At 42.7% G+C, this 13,603-nt stretch overlaps 1 long non-coding RNA gene across 1 annotated transcript; it reads right to left on the minus strand.

The window, feature by feature from the left end:
* Window positions 1-8,519: 8,519 nt before the first annotated feature.
* On the minus strand, window positions 8,520-13,589 carry LOC121836728. Its single transcript, XR_006077960.1, has 3 exons — window positions 13,442-13,589; window positions 12,141-12,234; window positions 8,520-11,275 (listed from the first exon to the last, which is right to left on the minus strand). It is a non-coding gene; the product is annotated as an uncharacterized LOC121836728 (long non-coding RNA).
* Window positions 13,590-13,603: the final 14 nt, after the last annotated feature.

Here is a 13,603-nt window from a genome sequence, read left to right on the forward strand (position 1 = left end):
AACACGGATTTGTAGCAGGACGCTCGACAACAACAAATTTGATTTCATTTATGTCCATTGCATCCAAAGTTGTGTGCCAAAGAGGCCAGCTCGACGTGGTCTACTTTGATCTGAGTAAGGCGTTTGATGTGGTTGACCATGACATTCTTTTATCAAAACTTTGTGGTATTGGTGTCTGTGGAAAGCTACACAACTGGTTTCAGAATTATTTGTCTAATAGAACATGTGTTGCTCGTGCGAACGGCGCGTATTCTTTTACGTACACGGCCACGTCTGGGGTACCTCAGGGATCAGTTCTGGGCCCGCTTCTTTTTTCTATTTTTGTGAACGATGTGTGTAGGCAGATTGTAAACTCGTCTTTTTTGCAATATGCTGATGATATTAAGATATTTAAGGAGATTAGAACTATCTCAGATTGCAAGTTTCTACAAGAGGACATAAACTCATTTAGCAAATGGTGTTCACTGAACGGTCTCCTACTAAACAGCTCGAAAACCAAGGTCATGTCCTATAGTCGCAAAACGCAAACGACGTGTTTCCCTTACAGTGTTCGCTCAGACGTATTGTGCCGTTCTAGTGAAGTGCGGGACTTGGGAGTGCTTTTTGACTCCTCCTTGAGATTTGATAGCCATGTGGCTCGTATAAGTACCTGCGCCTTGCGCGCGCTCGGTATCGTTTGTCGAACGACTAGAGTATTTAAAAACCCCACAACGTTTGTAACCCTGTACCGCTCTTTGACAAGGTCTCAACTCGAATATGCATCTCCTGTATGGAATGGCAGTTGTAAGACTATCCTCCTAAGGCTGGAGCGAGTGCAAAACAAATTTTTATCTATTTATCGATATCGATATCTGCGAGATGAAACATCTCTATCAAAGGGTAACAATGTATTGGACGTCCTACAAATGAACAGCTTATATCACCGTCGAGAAAAGGCAGATCTGGTTTTCCTTTTCAAAGTCCTTCATGGTATGGCCGACTGTTCAGAACTGCTTTCACAGATATCTTTGCGAGTTCCTCGGACAGCGACCCGTTTGACAACGTCTTTTTACTCTCCTCGAACGTTAAATATCTTGGACCCGATGTTTCGTATGTGTCGGGCATATAATGGCATTGGAAGTGATCTTGATATTTTTTGTGTGACTGAATTTGTCAGATCTCTCAGATTCTTGTATGGGTCTCTCTGAACCTGTCGGTGATTGTGATGTTATTATATATTATTTTAAGAAGGTATATTCGTTGTTGTGGTAGTCTTCCTACTCTGCGTTCGGACCCTGTGTTCCGTTCTTTCCTTGTTGTGTATATCGTATCTTTGTGTCAGCATGCGTTATACGTATCATATCATTTACTCAATGTTTTGAGTTTTTTATGTTTTTTTCCTACTTTTTTGTAGTGTGTAAGTTTCGGTGTGCCAGCACCAAGACCGCGTGGTCGTTCCTGGACACCTAATAAAAATTATTCTTGATTCTTGATTCTTGATTATTTTTATTATTATTATTGTTGTTGTTGTTGTTGTTATTGAAACATAGCCCTGAGTCTTTAGACACAGGGCCCTAAACTTTTCTATAGCTGGCTGTAGCTGTATCTATAAATTTCTAAGGCCGACCATGCAAAGCTACAGGGGGTGATAGCCTGCCATTGAATTTCCCATAGACGACCATAGACCATTTTTGTATGGGATGTCTCGGACTGATTTATTATGGGATTTGCCTCTTTATGTGCGTGAGTTTTTTGCATGTCACCATATTCTCAAATGAATATTTTACTCAGGTTGACATGGTCATGTGACAGGTTGTAGCAGCATGTCATGAATATTTGTCGCACATTTTCACTATATTTTGATTTCATGTTGCCAGATATAAACTCGAGACTAACTGATTTTTTTACTGTACACTTCCATCAATAAATATTTGTAAAAAATGCTAGTATAGAGCATTTCACCCTACTTTGCAATTTCTGAGCATGGAGTGATTTGTAAGAAAATGAAATATGAACTGATATATAAAATTTTGATTGCAAAGATAAAAAATGTACGCAAAAGAGGCACTTTATTATCAGCTATTTGCATGAATTACAACTGACATTATAAAAAACTAGACTGCTAACAACTGTTGCTTTTCAAGCAGAAATCTTACCTGTACATTATGGATAGAGCCATATATAAGCTTTGCAAAACCATTTCACATTATTTATTTAGCACCCTCTTCTACACCCTTCTCACATTCTTCACTAAATGTAGGGTGTAACACGAAACAGCACCCTTTTCGTTAAAATTATGAGGTTGTATTCCTAGTTTTTAGGGTGTTAAAAGGGTGTAGCCGAGGATGTAAGTTGCTACCACACCCCTTTTACACCCTTAAAGGTGTAAAAAAATTTACTGTGTAGTACGGCCGAGCATCACTGGCGCCAATCACCACGATAGCGTCAATAGCGTCAGGGCGTTGCCCACCACCCGCCAACAACCACGTTGTTAACAACAAAACCAGCGTTCTGCACATCTAGGTCGAGATGTTCATTTTCTTTTTTCTTTTACGTGTGGTTCAATTTTGAACGTTTCCGTCGCGGTTTTAACCGAAGCTGTTGGCTTTCGTTGGCTCAGGAAATCAGTATCCTAGCACCTATATAAAACATTACTGAGACTAGCTTAAGTTTAATCAATGAGAGACGTCTTGTTTAGGCTCTTCCAAAACACAAAGCCTGAAATATCCAATCTTATCCGATTCAAGCACAAGCTGATCGGGAAGCGTGGCTAGCGTGGCAGTTTACTAAGCTGAGTGCATTGATACACCTATAGGTTTTTAAGGTAGAGAAGGGGGCTTATGGTCGGTGTACAAGTATACACTGGCTGGGTAACGGAGGGCGCGTCTTCCAGGAAAGGGGAGCATGCGCGCCCGATACCGCTGTGCCGCGCCCAATACCGCTGTGCCGCGCAGCGACACAGCGGTATTGTTAGCGCGAAAATGACGTGGGCGCTGTTTTCGTATTTTATTTTCATAGAACAACGACAGGCACAATATCTTTCCACTTCTGGCAATGTTCCAAATGAACATATCACACGACAGTGCTAGTCTAACGAAAAAAAAACTAAATAAAACGGTGGTCGTTTGCTTGCGCTAACAGTGTTCGCGCGATGCGCGCACTAATATCCAGCCAACCACTCGCTCATGATGCTTCTCTCGCTGCCCGTCGTTATGCCAAAGTTTCGTCAATGCGATGAAAGTTTAGATTATGGGTGTCCCTGCGGCGAAACTGAAAATCAGCCCTTTTGGCCAAACACTTGCTGGCCGTGTTCATGTCCCCGGCGGCCAAGTTGAAAATCAGTACTTCTGGCCAAACACTCGCCGGCCGTGTTTATATTTCCGGCGGCCAAGCTGAAAATCAGCAGTGCTGGCCAAACACTTGCCGGCCGTGTTTATGTCTCCGGTAGCCAAGCTGAAAATCAGCACTGCTGGCCAAACACTCGCCGGCCATGTTTATGTTTCCGGCGGCCAAGCTGAAAATCAGCACTACTGGCCAAACACTTGCCGGCCGTGTTTATGTCTCCGGCGGCCAAACTGAAAATCAGCACTTCTGGCCAAACACTTGCCAGCCGTGTTTATGTTCCCGGCGGCCGCGTTGAAAATCAGCACTGCTGGCCAAACACTTGCCGGCCGTGTTTATGTCTCCGGCGGCCAGGCTGAAAATCAGCACTTCTGGCCAGGCGCTTGCCGGCAGTGTTTATGTCTCCGGCGGACAAGCTAAAAACAACTAGTTTGTGGCCGGACTCTTGCCGGCCTTGTTTATGTCTCCGGTGGCCAAGCACTTAAAGTGGCCAAGCTGTCCAGACACTGGCCAACCGTCGGCCGATCGAAATTCACTTTCTTGTGCTGCTTGGGTACAGGCCAATTTTTAACAGCTGTAGCATGTAAAGTCATGGAGCGTATAATAGCAAAACACATATTTCATCGCCTTGAAACTAACAAGTTGCTTTATTCCGATCAGCATGGGTTCCGGTCTGGACTTTCGACAATAACACAGCTGTTTGAGGTAACCTATGACATAGCTTCCACACTTAATGTTAAACAACAGGTTGATGTTGTTTGTATAGACTTTTCTAAAGCTTTTGATCGCGTGCCTCACAGGAAACTAATATTAAAGCTTAAAACAATCGGAATTCACTACACGATTACCGGATGAATAGAGTCATATCTAACTAATAGAAGCCCAGTATGTAGAAATTAACGGCCACGCCTCAAACCTTCTTCCAGTTTACTCGGGCGTGCCCCAAGGTTCTGTCTTGGGGCCGTTGCTGTTCTTAATATATATAAATGACATAGTACATGGCACTCCATCAGACATTCATATAAAGCTCTTCGCCGATGACTGTAATATTTACTCAGCTGTTAATTACTCCGATCGACAAACTTCCCTAAATGAATATCGTAAACGCATTAAAGAATGGTGTGACAAATGGGATATGAAAATAAACTACACAAAGTCCGTGTATTGCCATATCACTAAGAAACGAAGCGTTTTGCCATTTAAATACTGCATTGGAGACATAGAATTGAGCAATGTAGAGCACTTTAAGTACCTTGGTGTCTCGTTTTCCAAAGACCTAACTTGGACCAAGCATATTGACACCGTCTGCACATCGGCATATAAAAAGCTTTGTTTTTGAGACACAAGTTAAAACATACAACTATAGAGATCAAGACGGTTGCTTATAAAACATACGTTAGGCCCATCTTGGAATGTGGTAGTGTCGTCTGGGATCCTTATACAAAAAAAGACATTGATAGGCTAGAAAAGGTCCAGCGACAAGCTGCGCGCTTTATTCACTCTAACTACAGACAGACAGCATCCCCAACGGAAATGCTCAGAGCTAGTACTATAGAACCTCTGCATATAAGGCGAGAAGTCGCACGTCTGAAATTGCTTTATTTAATGATCAACGACAAACTAAATTTAAGCCCGAATAAGTACGTTCTCCCATCCAGCTCAAAACGATCAAGTAGATTGAATCATACAAAAACATGTCAAACTTATAAAAGCCGAATAGATACCTTTAGAGAGTCTTCCTTTGTAAAAACTATTGAGGCTTGGAATTCCTTGCCCAATGATGTAAATTTGGAAACTGTGTCCTCCTTTGAAGATTCCAGTGCAAAGCTGTTAACATAATGAGAGCTTAAAGTGATGTCCTTTAAGTGTGCAATTTGTAATAATTATGTGGGTTAATTTGTTCAATTTGTTTATTTGTTTAGAGGGCCAAGGTTGTGCATTGTTGTCCCTGCTTGTTCGAACAGCAGTGTCTGCTAGATTGACAATTTCATATGCTTGCGTTTTTTGTTTTTTTTATGTGTCATCACAACGATGGATACTCTCCCTGTAATAGCCCTGAAGAGAGGGCTGACAGTATTTTCAAATGAATAAATAAATAAATAATACCTTTGATGTGCATATGAAAATTTCTTGGCCAGCCAGACTCCGCGTCCCATTTCGTCGATGAAATGATAATTCATTTCGCACTTTACGTTTCGTTGTAACGGCTGCGTTCTGTCAATAAAACAGGCTCGCATAGCCGTCCACGTTCCACGGGCACGACGACGATGTTCATCACGCGGGAAAGAAAACAAAATTACTTTCGGGGTTTGGTTCACAACTTCTCACGATCTGATGGTGCATCGGTAAGCACATTGAAAGGCGTTTAGGTGGAATTCCCCTACGCACAGCAACACCGAAAGCACTCTGACACAAGAGAAAAATCTTATAAACAAGAACACGTTCATTCCGAAACCGGAAATCATTTAGGCAACAGGGTGCTCGGATGAGACACAACCGGAAGTCGGCAAAAATAGGTGTATGGAGATGTTTCTTGTATGCCGAGGTTTTGCTATCCTCACACCGGCGAAACAAGCGTACATCTTCCCAGACTTGTACACTTTACTAAAAACTAGTAAGGAATTACATTTACAATTACTCAAGGCTAAATTGTAATTTATTACAATTACAATTACCCTTCCACGAAAGTAAGTGACCGTTACCCCAAAGCGTTATCCGTTACTTTGGTGGCGTTACTTTCAACAATATTGCCTTCAATTAAGAAACAAAGGGAAGGGGGTTATTCAAGTTCTTATTGTTGCAACCGGTTCCATTTGCGCACAGGCGGCGGCGGAGTATCGGGTATCGTTAATGGAGTCATCGGACCGATCGACTAAAATTCTCCATTTTCGAAATCGCAAAGCTGTAGAAGTCATCATACATATAGCCAAAACTAGAATAAGAATTGATTTATGTCCATCTTACTATACCGGCATATATTGCCAGACAATAGCAAAACATAGCTGTAACAGTAAGGTGATAATTAAATTGTAAGTAAGCTTTAGCTCGATATTCTTCTTCCTTTGGTTCTGAACAGGTCGAGCCTCGGTTGAGACGTTGGTGAATAAAAAAGTTTTCAGTAAATAAACATAAGTAATCGAAAAAAGGGACACTCATAACAACAATTAATTAGAAGGTCGGTTAAAAAAATGCAATGTAAACGCACGTTTGCCGTGTGCACCTTTCTTGGTGCCGCCCAAAAACGAACGGAGCACGAATCGACTGCAGTTTACTCCGGTGTTCTCCAGATAGACGTCCGCTGATGCCACGGGCAGCGAAGGGCAGAGTACTAAATGAGCCGCGCTATGGCCCCACTCTCGAGTTTCACTCTCTCCTCAAGCCCAGGATATCAAGTCTACGTCAGCCACTATTGTGTTTATTTGTAAAAATATCTGCTTTATATAAGATGCGTCCTGCTGGGGAGAAAACAGGAAGAGGAAGAAAGGAAGACTATTACCATTGTCGAAGTGCTCTCAAAAAGGTGACTCACAAAAATGGTGACTGAGACGCAGATAACCTAGCTGGAATTCACAAATAAAGCGGGCAAACTCTAGATTTTTGGACTACAAAAAAAGTAAGCAGCTTTTAAAACCGGGTAAAAAAAGGTGAAAGAAACAGAAAAAAAAAAGACATCTTGTTTTCGAGAAGATGATAAATGTGCAGGGGGGGGGGGGGGGGGGGGGGCAACGAACGAGGATGCTTCTGGCAATAGCACCTTCACATCTTAGGGAGTTTTCGTAGATCGTTTTCGCCGTCCCGCAACCTCCTCCGCAACCCGCTACGATACCCGGAACTCTACAGTTAAGGCTATCGGCGCGCAGGCGCAGTAGGAACTTCTTGGTCGCGGCGGGCTTAGTGGAGGGGGAAACATAGTCTACGAAAACTCCCTAGTATCACAGCTCTTTCCGTGGATTTTAGGGTATACGGAGCGTTGTCTGGTGTTGTGACATAATGAAAATAGTTGTAGTCATTATAAACGAGAAGAACATCTTGTCTGTGCAGTTACCGTCTGGAGCTTTTCGAAGAGGTACACAATCACTTCGCGTCCTTCTCTCCCCGTTTTCGATCACAAAAAAAAAAGGACTAAAAAAACCGGATATAACTTGCCGCCCCCTCCCCCTTCTTTTCGTGTTTTTTTTTTGTAGAAATGTTTAATTGTTTTCTTTTTTTTACATTGTTGTTACGGTCTACAAAAAATAGATTCAGGGGCTTGGTGTCGCAAACAAAAAAGGCTTTGCGGAACTCAAGGGTGCCAAGCCTCCCTTTGCGCCTGAGTGTCACTGCGCTCGACTTTACCGAAAAACAAAAAAAAACAACCCTTCCTTTAGAACGGGAAGGGGGGGGGGGGGGTCGCTCCTAAAAAAAAAGGTAACGGATTACAAGGAATCAGTTACGTAAAAAATGTAACGGTATTACATTAAAATTACTCTAGAAAATATGTAATTATTCCGTTACTAAATTACTGATAAAAGTAAGGGATTACAAGTAATTTCGTTACTTGTAACGGATTACCTACAAGTCTGCATCTTCCTATAAGGAGCATTCACTGGGCGCCATATTTGTGGGTGCTGTCTAGAGCGCACGCTCAGAACGAGCCCACAATTATAGGCTGCTAAGACCGGCAATCTTGAGGGTGCGGAATGCACGTTTCAAAAGAACTGTGGAAGCTCGCCATCAGCACGCACTCAGCAGTCGCCCACACAGCTATGGCCGCCAGTGAATACTTCCTATACGCACCACATGCAGTGAGTTTAAAGATAATTTTCTTTTCTTCCTATACGCAAGAAGAACAATGCCAGTGTAAGAAATCTGTAAAGATATGAGTGATTGATAAGTTGAATGCATACACAGTGCCAAAGAAGAGTATAATGGCTAGGAACGCCTTCAGTACGATGATGCTCCATGGCGATCTTGGTGCGACTTATTTAGAACAACCTTCTCTAAATAGAATTAAGAGAGCGTGTTGGTTAAACATCTTGGTATGCGAACGCAAAAAGAGACAAGGGACACAGAAAAACACGTCAGACAGGGACAGCGTTCAAATATCAACAACTTTATTCTCTCTTCCGGTGTGCATAGCACGCTTGATCTTGACAGCGCCACTGCCGGCTCAAGGCCACGCTCATCTCTCCTCCCCCCCCCCCCCCCCCCCCCCCGACGCTCCCTATCTCGTTCTCGAGAAACCCTTCCTCCTTTCTGCTCAAATTAAGGGATTTGTGGCTCACATTGTTGTCGCTTCTCAGTGTGAAGAAGGCCTCGACCACTTCCCGTCCCGACCGGTCAGGGTGTTTTTTGGCAGCTGCCGCATCGTTGAAGGTGAGCCTGCATCCCTTCTTCGAAGATACTAAGGAGCCTAAATGGCAACTGCCATGGCAACGGACACCGATCAGCCTATGACCTTGCGAGGATTTAGTAGACTGAATCTGTTTGTGTCCAGCTAGCAGGCAGGGAAGACAATGGCGCTACTTTTCCAGGATCCTGTGACTTTAGTGCCACCCCCACGTAGTTCTATAGAAATTTATGCTACATAGTACACCTATGCACCTACAATAATTTTTCTCGTTATTAAATCACGTTATGCACAACTTGAGGGTGATCGGAGATGTCCAAATTAACGAGATATCACTTACATTATGGACAACTCAGTGGGAGGGGAGGGGGGGGGGCAGGGGCAAAGGAGTGGGAGGTGACGGAGAAGTCCTTATTAACAAGACGTCACTGTATGCACTTGCTTGTGAATTTAAAGTAATTATTATGCTGCTTTTACCAGGACCTGCACCGTTTACAGCTGTTGGCTATGAGATTACCATAGACGACACGCGACCTCTGTGACCAAACAGATGTAGGGAACGTACAAGCGTGGTCCGCTACGCACCGAAATGTGTTACAGCATGATTGCTTTGTGAAAAACCGAAGCGCTTAAATACATTAAAAAAGAAATAAACACGTCGCAGAATTTTGTGTTCATTTTTGTACGATCTCTACGACATATGGGAGACGTGAAATGACAAGTGACGAGGGGTGACTGTTGGAATAAACTTGAACGAAGACGGCGTACACATATGGTGCCCTGGTTTCCAGAAAGAACCATCTAGAGACTGCTTGCAACCTTTTTACTTCAATATGGCTAGAATATTTCAAGATCTGTCGTGATCATTCTTGACATGTTCGAAAGCGTACATTCTTTGCACGAAACATGAACATATATCCTAGCCCATGTACTGTCGCAACGTTAAAGCGGCAATAAATCCGGGTTCCAGTGGACCAACTTTTAGAAGGTAAAAGGCTAGATGCGTAAAAAAAAGGACTCAGCGCGATATATTTTTGCATCATATGGGCTCTATCTTAAAGAAGTCTAGTATGCAAAAGTAAATTTAGAAAATAATAAAAAATGTGGGATTGGCTATTAGCTACCAACAGAGGTACCTATAGAGTAGCCAAAGGGTTATCTCAACAGCGTCGGCGTTCTCAAAGAGGCGCCAAACCTAGTAGCGCGGTACCCACATCCCCGCGGCAATCTCGACGTCGTTTAGGGCTACATTACCGCGGGTCGGTTCGATAATTTTCCTCTTTCGGTGCCAATGATTGACTACTTTGTCTCACTCTCTCGAATATAGCGGAAGAGAGGGCACACGTACCAGAGTAAGAACAGAGTCCAAGAGCATACTACAATGTTCTTATCCAAAATGCCCCCCGCGTCGGCAAGGTAAGAAAAGGTCCATACCTGCCACACACGGGGTTCTGGAGAGCCAAGATCGGGGAAGCATCGGAGAAAGCGCCGATACACGTCCTATCTCTTTCGCGGTCACCGGACGAGTCCCCCTCCCGAAAGCGGGAAAACAAGAGACGAAAACTCTTCGCCTGTCAGCAGTGCTCCACATCCGAGTGGGGGAACGGAAAGCGGTCCCCCCGGGAAAGAGTGATAGGAGGGCCGTCCAAGACAGGATTCTGCGCTTCACGAACAGGTCGGAGCTCACGGCGAATGAGTCCGAGCGTTCCAAGCCGCGGCAGTTATCGCAGCCATTGGGGAAGGGAGATCACAAGAATCCCCACAAAGATTCCGCTAAATCGGTTGGAGGATCTGCACTGCAGCTTCTAACAAGCACTAACCTGAACAGGGAAGGAGTTCGAGAAAGTTCAATATCTGTAATTTAAACTAAATTAATAAATCAGGTTCTCTGGTGTAGCTTCATAATAGAATAGCCGAGACTGAAGAAAAACCAAAGAAACAAACAGACAAACATCTCAAAACTCAAGTCTCAGTCACCGGAATACGGTCATGAACAAGTTATGGATGTTAAGCTTGAGGTCTTTAGTTAATCTGGATATGAATTCAAATGTTTTTAGATATGATTTCGGCTCTCAGAAATGATTACCATTACTCAGGGATAATGGTTTATTTGGGAGTAAGGAAGAGTCCGCGTTCAGTGTCCACGCCAAACACGGTCGATTTATTTTCTTTTCATGTGTAACTTCTAGTCACGTATGCAGTTCACGTTACAACTGGGCACCTGTCACATATGACAAGGGCCGTCATTCACGCGACGCAATTTCTCTAGGTCTAATCGTAGGAAACAAAAGATGCGCGAAAAGATGAGCTTTCATTTGCTAGTTCAAGGCATGATGTGAACAGGTTTTAGAGCGAATCTTCAGCGTGTGTCTTCATTGTTAATAACTTGTATGCCTTTTCGTATTCATATCTGCAATGTACACGCAGAGCGCCCTTAGTTTATTTGTTTTATTCAGAAATTGATAAATATGTCGGTGACTCGATGGCGGACGTTGCCGTATTTTGGATCACCCCGGGAATTTCATTATACCCGGCTAACAACCGTTCGTTTTCAGGGTCGTTTCCGATTGCTGCTTTTGATGCGAGGATTGCACAACTGATCAGAAGAACCGCTTGAACAAGAGTCTGAAAATAAAGTAATTAATTTGATAAACCATTTCGCCCTGAGCGTTATGTAGGTTTCAAATAGAGCAGACGTAAACAAAGCGTCGTCGTGGGAATAAAACGCACAACAGCATGTTTCCAAATATTATCCTGCGATCGCAGCTTACTGTTCTGCAGAAGCTCAAAACGTGCGTGCGTCCGTATTCCCACACACTACTTGAAATTAGTTACTGGAATGTGCAATAAACAATTTTTTTTTAATAATGGCACCGAAAACGAACGTCTCCCTGGAAAGTAAAATTTCGGCTTTACCAGGAAGCATGACATGATAACATCATGCTCTGTGTCACATATGATTTAAGTTTTAATCCCAATGGTGACTCCGAGCTCATGATTTTTCAAGCTCCCTGTATGTATTTCAGTGATTAGTTCTGTGCTTGCTCTATGAAAACAAATATCAGCGTGTGTTTTTGAGGTATATTTTCTACTTAAATTGCGTTCTTGCTGTGCTTTCTACATTCCCTGGGCTGTAATATCCAACTGTCCAATTTCGTTCCTTGAACAAGATTAGCTAATAGAAAGCATTTGCCGCAGCATTAATACAATATTGCGGAGTATTAATAAGACGCGGCGCTTTGGCAGCGCGAAAAGATACCCCATACGTTTCTAATTCATCTTTGGTTCCCCAACAGAGCAAGCTAAAATGCCGCAGCACTAACGGTACATATTGCAATATTAATATATATATATATATTAAACAGGTGATGTCACCCGTCATTATACAAAGAACTGACAAGGACTCAAACAGGACTGAAACAAGTTGAGCAGCGCCTGCAATTTTGAACTTAATCTCCAAATGGTTATATCAGATGGAAAAAAATCTTACCCAAAGCGAAAGGAGTGCGAACATGAACGTAGATCCATTTCGGTAGCCGTAAGCTGTCACAAGGTATCCAGCAATGGGAGGTGTTATTGTGCCACTGTGAATTATCCAAAAACAGGTATTAAGTTCATACTACCATAGCAAGGTACATTAACTGCTATTAATTCACCCAATATATCATGCAGACATGAAAAAGAACGAATTTCTCGAAAATTTATAATGTTAATTTTGTCTCATAGCGAACTTCGTAATCTTTGTATACATCAAACATTATTTTTATAACTTAATGGTTTTTTTTCCATAAAAATATGGTACATTTTTGTCAAATACAGTACGTGTATTCGGATGCGTTTGTCAACAATTCAGACATGCTTAGTGTTTAATGGAACGTTGGTCAAACATTTCCTTGTAAAAACTAATCGTCGGAAAAGGGGAAAAAATGGCGCCGGGTTTGTTATTGCCGAGTGTTCACGCTAGTAGAAAACATCACGGTTTGGATTATGATTTTACTTTGTTTTGCACAAATAACTTTTTTTTTCAGCGAAATTAAAAAATACATATAATTAGAGATTTTCTGAACATCATCGCAATATTTGGAGCGCGTAGAAAGCCTGGGGAAGCGCGAATTACCGTTCGTGCAATATGCGCGAAGATCACGGGGCGAAAATGTGGGTGGTAAGAAACAAAGAAACATACCAAAAACCGAGCGGGAGCGTCGAAGTCGGATGCATTCTCAAGACCCCCAAAAGTGAAGCCCGTTCTCCAAACTGTTCTCAAATTGACTTATTTAGTTATTTCTCATGATGCCAAGCAAGTTCGCAATTGAAAGTATGCTTTGTACTAACTAAAAAGGTAATTGTTATAAACTAATTAGTAACCTAATTACCCTGAACACTGTGTACAGAGTACAGACTACGTACAGACACGGCTAGCGTGATCATGCAAGCAATCGCCGTGTTTTTAAATTTTATTTTCGTGGAATTGAAATGCTATAATCAACCCGTGTATGGAAAAGTACCCGCTCCGGGCACCCCATTTATCTGGTTAAATATTAAGCTCGCCAATACTCTAGATGAATAAAATACGAAAACAAAAGTGAAAGGAACAAACGCTGATGTCGTGTAGTGCTGTGCCGAGCAGTGTAGATAATTAGGCCCTTTGCAGTCACTAAACCGGTAACAATTATATTCTACAGCGATGCGTAGTTTTCACACAAAGATGCTTGACCCGACACCGGTGTTTGGTAAAACATCCTGTGTAATTCTCCAGGTTTCGGTTCTGAAAGTTAGTGAAAACTACTTTACCCTATGAGCAAAAATACGCTGACGAAACTGTAGACAAATACTTTGGTCCTGTCATTGTCTGGGTAGCCTGCCCTCTCTCTGTAAAAGAGAAAAACCGTGTAAACGTTTGAGAGGACGCCGGCACAGGTTCTTTTTCTAGCACGATGTAGCAAGGAGCGGTCA

Source organism: Ixodes scapularis, unplaced genomic scaffold (assembly GCF_016920785.2).
Source record: "Ixodes scapularis isolate PalLabHiFi unplaced genomic scaffold, ASM1692078v2 PGA_scaffold2__306_contigs__length_199485367, whole genome shotgun sequence".
NCBI classification, from domain to species: Eukaryota; Metazoa; Arthropoda; class Arachnida; order Ixodida; family Ixodidae; genus Ixodes; species Ixodes scapularis.